Consider the following 8977-nt stretch of genomic DNA (forward strand, 5'->3'; position numbering starts at 1 on the left):
ACTGAGAACCTGGTGGGACACTCCTTGTTGTCCCCGGTTGCTGGGTGTGAGCACCAGCCTATAATTCCTGAGACACAACAGCAGCCCCTGGACGTGCTGGGAAATGCAGCTCTGCTCCAAGACCTCCTAGATGACCCACGCCAGGCTCTCCTGCAGTAGCCCAAATGCACAAGGAACCCTCCTTCCTCCCAAGCATGAAGACATTGTGCATGTTGGCATTGCAATGAACCAAAGCATGAACAGAAATCCGTGAAAAAACCTCGAACAAGGTAAATATATATGCATATAAATACTAGTGAATAAACATGAAAGCATGCTACAAATATTTGCCAGGTTTACAAACCAAGATATAATGACAAAGAGTCACAAAAATTGCAGCAGACTAGAATGTCAGTACAAACAGACTGGGAAGAATATACAAATTACAAGTGAAAAAGTTCAAGGCCAAATCTTCACAGCTGGAGTACAAAACTTAACACAGTACTTTGAAGCCAGAGATGCCAAACAAATCTTCATTCTTCACAAAACTGGAAATATGAATCCCTTAACAGGCGTCCTAGGTAATCTCGCCAGTTTTGAAAGAGTTTTCCTCAGAAGTACACCATATCTGTATATATAAACAACAAGTAATAACACAATATACATTCTAAATTAACAATCTTATTCATTGAACTTAAACAGAAACAAACCTTATATCCGGAACAGCCTTGCTCAGTCAAGCAGCTCATAACAAGTGTCTGCACAAGCATGCTTGCCTCCTCAATGAGCTTAAAGCAGACTCGAGCTTAAATACACTAATCACGAATTAAATCATCCGTTTAGAAACAGGTGTGGGGGATATGTGAACCCAACCATCACATCCTAATAAAATGAAGCAAACATCCATCCGGTGACATAATGACAAAATGCCCAGTTCACAAACATGTATCTACTACAGAAAACTTGAAAAATCGCAATTAACATTTAACCCTGTAGGCAAACATGTTCTAAAATTGTAAATGAACCAAGCTTCTTTTTGAAGAAGAATTTTCTGAATGTCTTGCTTTTCAAAAAGACATGATGAATATTTAAATAGAACAAAAAACCTCAGATCATCTGGTAAATGGGATTTATCCACAAAATGTTGAACTAGTAGAGCATCAAGTACTTTATTCTTAATGCTCGACCTATGCTCAAGTATACGAATCTTAATACATCTAGTGCTAATCCCAATATACCATAAATCACAAGGGCAGATCACTGGAGTTACACTGGCTGCCAATAGGATTCCGGACAAAATACAAAGTGCTAGTTATAACTTATAAAGCCCTAAACGGCTTAGGCCCTGGGTATTTAAGAGAGCGTCTTCTTCGTTATGAGCCCCACCGTCCATTGAGGTCATCTGAGGAGGTCTGTCTCCAGTTACTGCCAACCTGTTTGGTGGCTGCACAGAGACGGGCCTTCTCGGCTGCTGCCCCGAGATTGTGGAATGCGCTCCCTGATGAGATGTGATCCTCTCCATCTTTGGCAATTTTCAAATAACACCCGAAAACCCATCTTTTCGCCCAAGCTTTCTCAGCTTCCTAAATTTTGGAGGTTTTAATATCTGGTCTGTTTTAAAATTCAAAACCCGATTTCGGGGTTTTTAATCACTGTAATTGTTTAATTGTTTTAAAATGTATTTAAATTGTTAATTGTTCTATTGTTTTTTAATTTGTTTTAGCTCTTTACTGTTTTAGTGGTTTGTTTTAATTGTAGACTGCCCTGAGCCATTTTGGAAGGGCAGTATATAAATGAATGAATGAATGAATGAATGAATAAATAAATAAATAAAAACATATACAGTCCATCTTGTTTCACAATTTGCAAAGAAATTAAAAGGAACACACTTCTTCGAAATCGGATCACAATATTCAGTGATCTGGAGACCCAAAGGACAAGCTGCACTGTTACCACATAAGAACATAAGAACAGCCCTGCTGGATCAGGCCCAAGGAAGCCCATCTAGTCCAGCATCCTGTTTCATGAATAGAAACCCTGCGGAGCATCCTTCTCTAAAGATTTCATAATAATGTTAGAATGAGTAAAAAAAATCCTCAGACTTTTAGTTCTCCTGAATGCCACGATGGGGACATTACTACACCCTGGCACATCCGCAACTAAGTGCCAGTGCCTAAGAATCACCTTTTTAATCTGATAAGACAAAGGAGTATAGTCAATGGACCATACCCTACGGTCCAATTGCTTCTTTGGTTGATCCTGAAGTAACTCACTATGTCTAGTTCTACTGGCCCTGGATTTAGCTCTATCTACCACCTCTCTAGAGTACCCTCTCTGAACGAGTTGCAAAGATAAATTCTGAGCTTCTCTTCTATAATCAACTATATCAGTAGAATTCATAGGAACATAGGAACATAGGAAACTGCCATATACTGAGTCAGACCATTGGTCTATCTAGCTCAGTATTGTCTTCACAGACTGGCAGTGGCTTCTCCAAGGTTGCAGGAGGAATCTTTCTCAGCCCTATCTTGGAGAAGCCAGGAAGGGAACTTGAAAATTCCATTTGACATGTAAAAATTATCCTTCAAATGTAAATTATCCTTCAAATTCAAAGGTAAAATTTCAAAGGTAAATTATCCTTCAAATGTCGAGGGTGCCTAGAATTATAATGCAGGTAAGTATTTTTATCGGTGGGTTTTCTCTATAAAGAAAAACTCAACCTGCATTCAACATTAACCCGAATAAAAGTGTCCACTTAACCTCACTTAAGCTAGAGTGGCTGGTAAATTTGATGTCGTCATGAATTCCACTCATCCAAATTGTTGAAACTGTGCAGTATCAGCAAACACAACTAAAATGTCACCAATAAACCGTTTAAATATTAATATCTCAGAAAAAATGGGTTAACATTTTCATTCCAAATAAATGAATCCTCCAAAGAAGCCAAAAATAAATTTGCAACACTGGGAGTTAGGGAGCTCTCCATTGCAACTCCTCTAATCTGAAAAATAAAACAGCTTATCAAAACGAAAATAATTCTTCTCAAAAATAAGATCAACCAATTCTAATAGAAAATATTTGGGAAGATCTTTATTAAGTCTGGATTCCAAAACATTCTGAACCACTACTCTAGCCTCAAATTTAGAGAGGAGAGCTGGTCTTGTGGTAGCAAGCAGGACTTGTCCCCTTAGCTAAGTCAGGGTCTGCCCTGGTTGCATATGAATGGGAGACTTGATGTGTGAGCACTGCAAGATATTCCCCTCAGGGGACGGAGCTGCTCTGGGAAGAGCAGAAGGTTTCAAGTTCCCTCCCTGGCTTCTCCAAGATAGGACAAGATTTTTTTTTTTTAAAAATAGGACAAGAATTTTTTTTATTGAACCAACAAACTACCAAAGCATACAGTACGTTGCCAAAGCACAATTATATACAAAGTGGTTGTTTGTACATGATATATCTACAGAGATTTACACACAAGGATTTGGAAACCCACAAGGTTATGAAGCATATGCAGGTAGTACTGTAACTCGGGGGTGGGGGATTTCAAGGCACATCAGGTAATCAGGTGGGGGGCGGGTTTACATCCGATGTCCATTTCCACAATTTGTCGCATTGCTGTTTAGAAGAGATACTCTTGTCTTTTTGCACATAACCATACAAACTTTTCCAGAAGAGATTTACTGTCTCATCTGCGTGAACCTCTTGGTCGCGTCTTCCCTCCCTATTCCTATGCAGGAGCATTGCATAAATGACATACAGGTTTACTAACCTGATTACGAGAAGGGGAACGTTCCAATTCTCTAGTATGGAGGCACCCGTTCCGTCCCGTTTCCTTGAAGGTTTCTTTCTGGGACCTCGAAAGGAGGTTCTATCGCTCCAACCCGAGGTTAGTTCTTCCCAAGTCTGTTTTTCCCAATCAGGCCACTCTAACAGCTTGCTTACTCCCTGCCACACTCTTTTGGCTACCACACACTCTTTTCAGAAATGTGAGTGGGTTTCCCTGAAAGTTTTGCCTAGCTCACTAGCTTTCTGTTTGCAGGTGATTTTAGGGCACTCTTGCTGGTCCTCTGGGAGCCATGGCTTAGCCGCATTAAGTGGTAGTACTTGATGGTATAAGCTCCACCTTGTTTCCCATAAATGGAAAGGGACTTTTTTCTCCTTAAAGAGAGCAATAGGGTGATCGGGTTGCAACAAGTACTGTGAAGTGTGGTGTTTGTAGCGTTTACGTTCTAAATCAGCTTTTAAGAAACCCACTTCTAGAATCTCTCCATAAATTGTTTTCCTTAGCTGCTTAACTGAGGAGGATCCTTTAAATAGATCCGGTTCAACCTTCCATTTTTTAAGTGTGAATAATAAATCTCTCAAGTAGTCTGAGTATTCTCTTTTTAATACTTGTGTGATATTACCATTGAAAGATCCTTTCCCCCACCATGCTATGCCCCATGCTGACTTGCGCCAACGCAGAGCGAAAAGCGAGACCCTGGTTTTTTGCAGGAGGTTGGACATATTATGGACATTCACGAAAATCCAGTTTCCAAAATTGTAGGACATGAATTCAGTTACAAAATAGGGTTGCAGGGCAGGTAGGGCTAGGCCTCCCCGCTCAACCTCCTTAAATGCTACTGCACGGGCCAAAGGGAAAGACGCTGTGTGCCATACTAGACGGAAGATCTGGCTTTCAACTCTCCGAAGGAGATCGAGCGGAGGAGGATAGACTACCTCCAGGTTATGCACCGGGGGTATCAGGTAAGTCCGGATGTAAACCGCTTTCTGGTACATGGCAAGGCTCCATTTTTTCCACATGGTGATTTTAAGCATTACTTTTTCTTCCCAATCTGTCCAATTCCCCCTGCCCCAGACTTTTTCCTTAATCCCATATTCAATCCCCAAAATGTTTACTGTATCTACCCACTTCAGTTTGGACTCTGGGGCCCCTTCGCTTTTACATTCAGAGATGGGTAGGCACGAGAGTTGCTGGCGTCCGGGGTCCATTTTTACAAATACACTTAGCATTTAATTCTGAGCCTGAGATCTTGCCATATTCCCAGAAGAGGTCTAGTATTAAAGAGATTTAATTTTCATTCGATAACAGTAATGTAACATTATCGGCATGAGCTACAAATTTTACCCTAAACTCAGAGTGCGGTTCTGAGTGGACAGGTGGTTCGGCTATCCCATCACTCTCCCTCCTCCTCCCTCCCGGGAAGATCTCGCAGGGCGGAGGGATAGAGACCGAGAGTCCTTGCAGATGGGGGTTCTCTCTGAATCCTGATCAGGATCGGATCCAGGGCCAAAACATAAAGTAATGGGCTCAATGGGCATCCTTGGCGGACACCCGAATGCAAAATGATCGGGTTGCCCGCCGTCCATTAATCTGTGGTGTCACCTTTGCATTCGTATAGAGCAGCTGTATCCAAGTAACGAAAAGGGGTGGTATACCTTTAGCTTTCAACAATGTCCCCAAATAATTGTGGTTCACTTTGTCAAAGGCCTTAACTTGATCCAATAAGAGGAGGTGACTTTTCCAACTTTCATTCTGTATAGAGTAAAAAAGTTCTCTCAGCAGACACAATGAGTCTGTCATCTTTCTTCCTGAGATAGCGCTTGTCTGCAAGCTGTGGACCAATTTAGGAGCCACTTTCGCCAATCTATTATTTAGGATTTTGGCAAAGATTCTGTAATCGATATTTGTGAGGGTTATCGGTCTCCAGTTTTGGGCTGAGAGAGATTCCTGCCTGCAACCTTGGAGAAGCCACTGCCAGTCTGTGAAGACAATACTGAGCTAGATGGACCAATGGTCTGACTCAGTATATGGCAATTTCCTATGTTCCTAATTGGAACTCAACCTCTGTAGCTTCTTATGGCTGCACACATGCAGTGTTAATCAGGATGTCCGCCATTTATTGGCATGCCCACCTTTTTTGTAGAAAGGTTGTTATAAATACCATTCAAAAAACAAGGGCCTTTTTTAGTAGGGCTGAGAGAAGCTACCAGACTGATATTCAATTCTATTCATTTTGATGGTAGCCGGCCCAAATATTCTACCAAATATTTAAATCTAAACCAAGCAGGTAGACCTTCAAAAATCTCTGAATCAAAGCACTAAAGTCTGAATATATTCAGAGAAGAATGGAGTGATTGTGGAAAGCACTTGAAGGGAAGGGTGGAGGAGTCTTTTGAAACTGATGCCTCAAGCTGGGCAATGACCTTACTACTTATCTCGAGTCCTTCCCCATAAACCAAAGTTTAAAACTCTTCATTATTCAAGGTTTACTTTTACATAAAACTCTTGAATTGTTGCAGGCCTAATGTCATTTATTTATTTATTACTTATTTATATACCACTCTTCAGCTTAAAAGCCACCCAATGGCGCAGTATAGGGGTGTGCATGGAACTGTCTGGTCCGGTTCGGTCTGGCCCCCATCGAACCTCCCCCTGGTCTGGTCCCGGACCCGTCCGCGAACTGTTTTTTTTTTAATTTAAATATGAAGCAAGTACCTGTAGCCCCTTTGGGGGGCTTGCTGTAGCCACGGGGGGGGGGGTCCGCGCAGGTTCCCTCTCCCCCCGCCGACCTTTCTCATCACCGCCGCGGCCGGATAAGTGAAGCCCTTTTTGCCCTTTCGGTCCTCCGTAAGAGTGAGCGGCCACCATTTTGTTGGCCCCCGCACATGCGCAAATGATCTCTGCGAGGCCATGGCCAAAATGGTGGCCGCTCACTCTTACAGAGGCCCGAAAGGGCCCCAAAGGCTTCACTTACCCAGCCGCGGTGGTGATGAGGAAGGCCGGCGGGCGGGGGGGAGAGGGAACCCGTGCGGACCCCCCCCACCCACGCAGCTACAGAAAGCCCCCCGAAGGGGCTACAGGTACTTGCTTCACGTTTTCAATTTTTTTAAAAAAAGTTCGCGGACCTGCCGGACCGGACCCAGAAGTCCAGTTCTGGTCTGACGAAACCAGGGGATGGTAGTTTGGTTTGACCATGAACCCACGAACCCACAACCCCCCAGACCGAACTGCCAGACTGCTGGACTGGTTCCGCACATCCCTAGAGCAGTGGGGAAATGTTGACTAGCAAGCTAGAGGTTGCCAGTTCAAATCCCCGCTGGTATGTTTCCCAGACTATAGGAAACACCTATATCAGGCAGCAGCAATATAGGAAGATGCTGAAAGGCATCATCTCATACTGTGTTGGAGATGGCAATAGTAAACCCGTCCTGTATTCTACCAAAGACAACCACAGGGCTCTGTGGGCGCCAGGAGTCAACACCAACTCAACAGCACACTTTACCTTTTCAAGCTTTCCAGCCATGATGGAACTCCATATGATTCAGCTAAGAACTCAGTTGGGCACAATCCTGCCAGGAAGAGAGTCACAATTCCACGACTACAGGCTATTGCTATTTTCATTCCACTGGTTAACAAAACAAGTTGCTCAGAAATAACTAACTTGCCTACTTTCCTTTCCCTGTCTCTACAACTGGACTAAATTTGGTTCAAATTGAGGCCCACAAGTTAAGATCTCTTGCACCTCAAATGTTCATGTGTCCGCCATCTTGGATTGGGTTGGATGCCATCATTACCAACTACACCATTGAGATGTCCCTGTGTGTCACTCACTACAACCATACCAAATTTAGTTCAAATTGGTTAGACAGTCCTCAAGTTAGTGCACATGCTCTTCAAGAGTTCACATGTACAACACCTTAGATTTGGTACATGTAGTTTGGATCATTAAAAACTACGCAGTTGGGGCATTCCTATGTATCCATTTAGCTGGATACATTTTGGTTCAAATCAGTTAAGTGGTTCACAAGTTAGCCCACTTGCACCTCAAATGTTTATGCATCTGCCATCTTGAAATGGGGTGGATGACATTATCATGAACTATGCCATTGAGGTGTCCGTGTGTGTCACTCACTACAACTGTACCTCATTTGGTTCAAATCAGTTAGACAGTCCACAAGTTAGTCTCTCCTCCTATGCTCCTATCTCATCATAAGCCTACTGGAAAGTAGGCTAAAATGAATTATAAGACTTCCCCCACCAACCTTTAAAGTTTTGCATTTAAAAAAACTGGGAGCTCATCCCAGATGTAGTTAGTTCCTTAACAGGCCAGCAAAAATGGATTTTTTTTTTAACTCCTTTGTACAACAGAGGGCCTTGTTCTTGTAAATCAACAGCTTTGCATGATTTTCTGTGCAGGAAACAAAGAATTCCCTTTTAGGACTGAGGGGCATTCTTTTGGAATTAACTACAATGGTGAGTTAAGACCCCAGAGCAAAGCTGATAGGAGGAAGATGGAGCGTCTCTGTAACCTTTCAGTCCTCTTCCTCTAAATTATCAGGTGCCTAGTATGTTCCCCAGACTAGGGAAACACCTCTACTGGGCAGCAGCAATATAGGAAGGTGCTGAAAGGCATCAGCTCATACTGTGCGGGAGGAGGCAATGGTCAGCCCCTCCTGTATTCTACCAAAGACAACCACAGGACTCTGTGGGCGCCAGGAGTCGACACTGACTCAACAGCTCAACTTTACTTTAATATGTTCTGGGTACTGAAGAGGATTTTCAAAAAGCATCTTCATGCAGATTCACAGTGTAAAAAACAGGAAACAAACGTAAAGAAAGGGGAGATACAAGTTGGGAAGGAGTGAAGGAAGAACAGAGACTTCAAGAATTAGGATTACAGTATGGTTATTAATTATTACGACACGTGGCACTTTACCACATGACCAAAGCATTACTGAGAGGATGTGGTGATGGCCACTAGCTTGGATGGCTTTAAAGGGGCACAAATTCATGGAGGAGAGGTCGATCAATGGTTACTAGTCTGGTGGCTATAGGCCACCTCCAGCCTCATGGCAAGATGCCACTAAATACCAATTGCAGGAGAGCAACAGCCAGAGAGAGGGCGTGCCGTCACCTCTTGCCTGTGGGCTTCTCAGAGGCATCTGGTGGGTCTCTGTGTGAAACGGCATGCTAGACTGGATGGGTCTTGAGCCTGAT

The 8977-nt window shown here is 43.1% G+C and overlaps 1 long non-coding RNA gene across 1 annotated transcript; it reads right to left on the reverse strand.

Moving 5' to 3' along the window:
* Positions 1-246: 246 nt before the first annotated feature.
* Positions 247-752, reverse strand: LOC128343012 (uncharacterized). The gene is made up of 2 exons (XR_008315303.1): positions 690-752; positions 247-607 (listed from the first exon to the last, which is right to left on the reverse strand). It is a non-coding gene; the product is annotated as an uncharacterized LOC128343012 (long non-coding RNA).
* Between the last annotated feature and the right edge of the window lie 8225 nt (positions 753-8977).

Source organism: Hemicordylus capensis, chromosome 1, assembly GCF_027244095.1.
Source record: "Hemicordylus capensis ecotype Gifberg chromosome 1, rHemCap1.1.pri, whole genome shotgun sequence".
NCBI lineage: Eukaryota > Metazoa > Chordata > Lepidosauria > Squamata > Cordylidae > Hemicordylus > Hemicordylus capensis.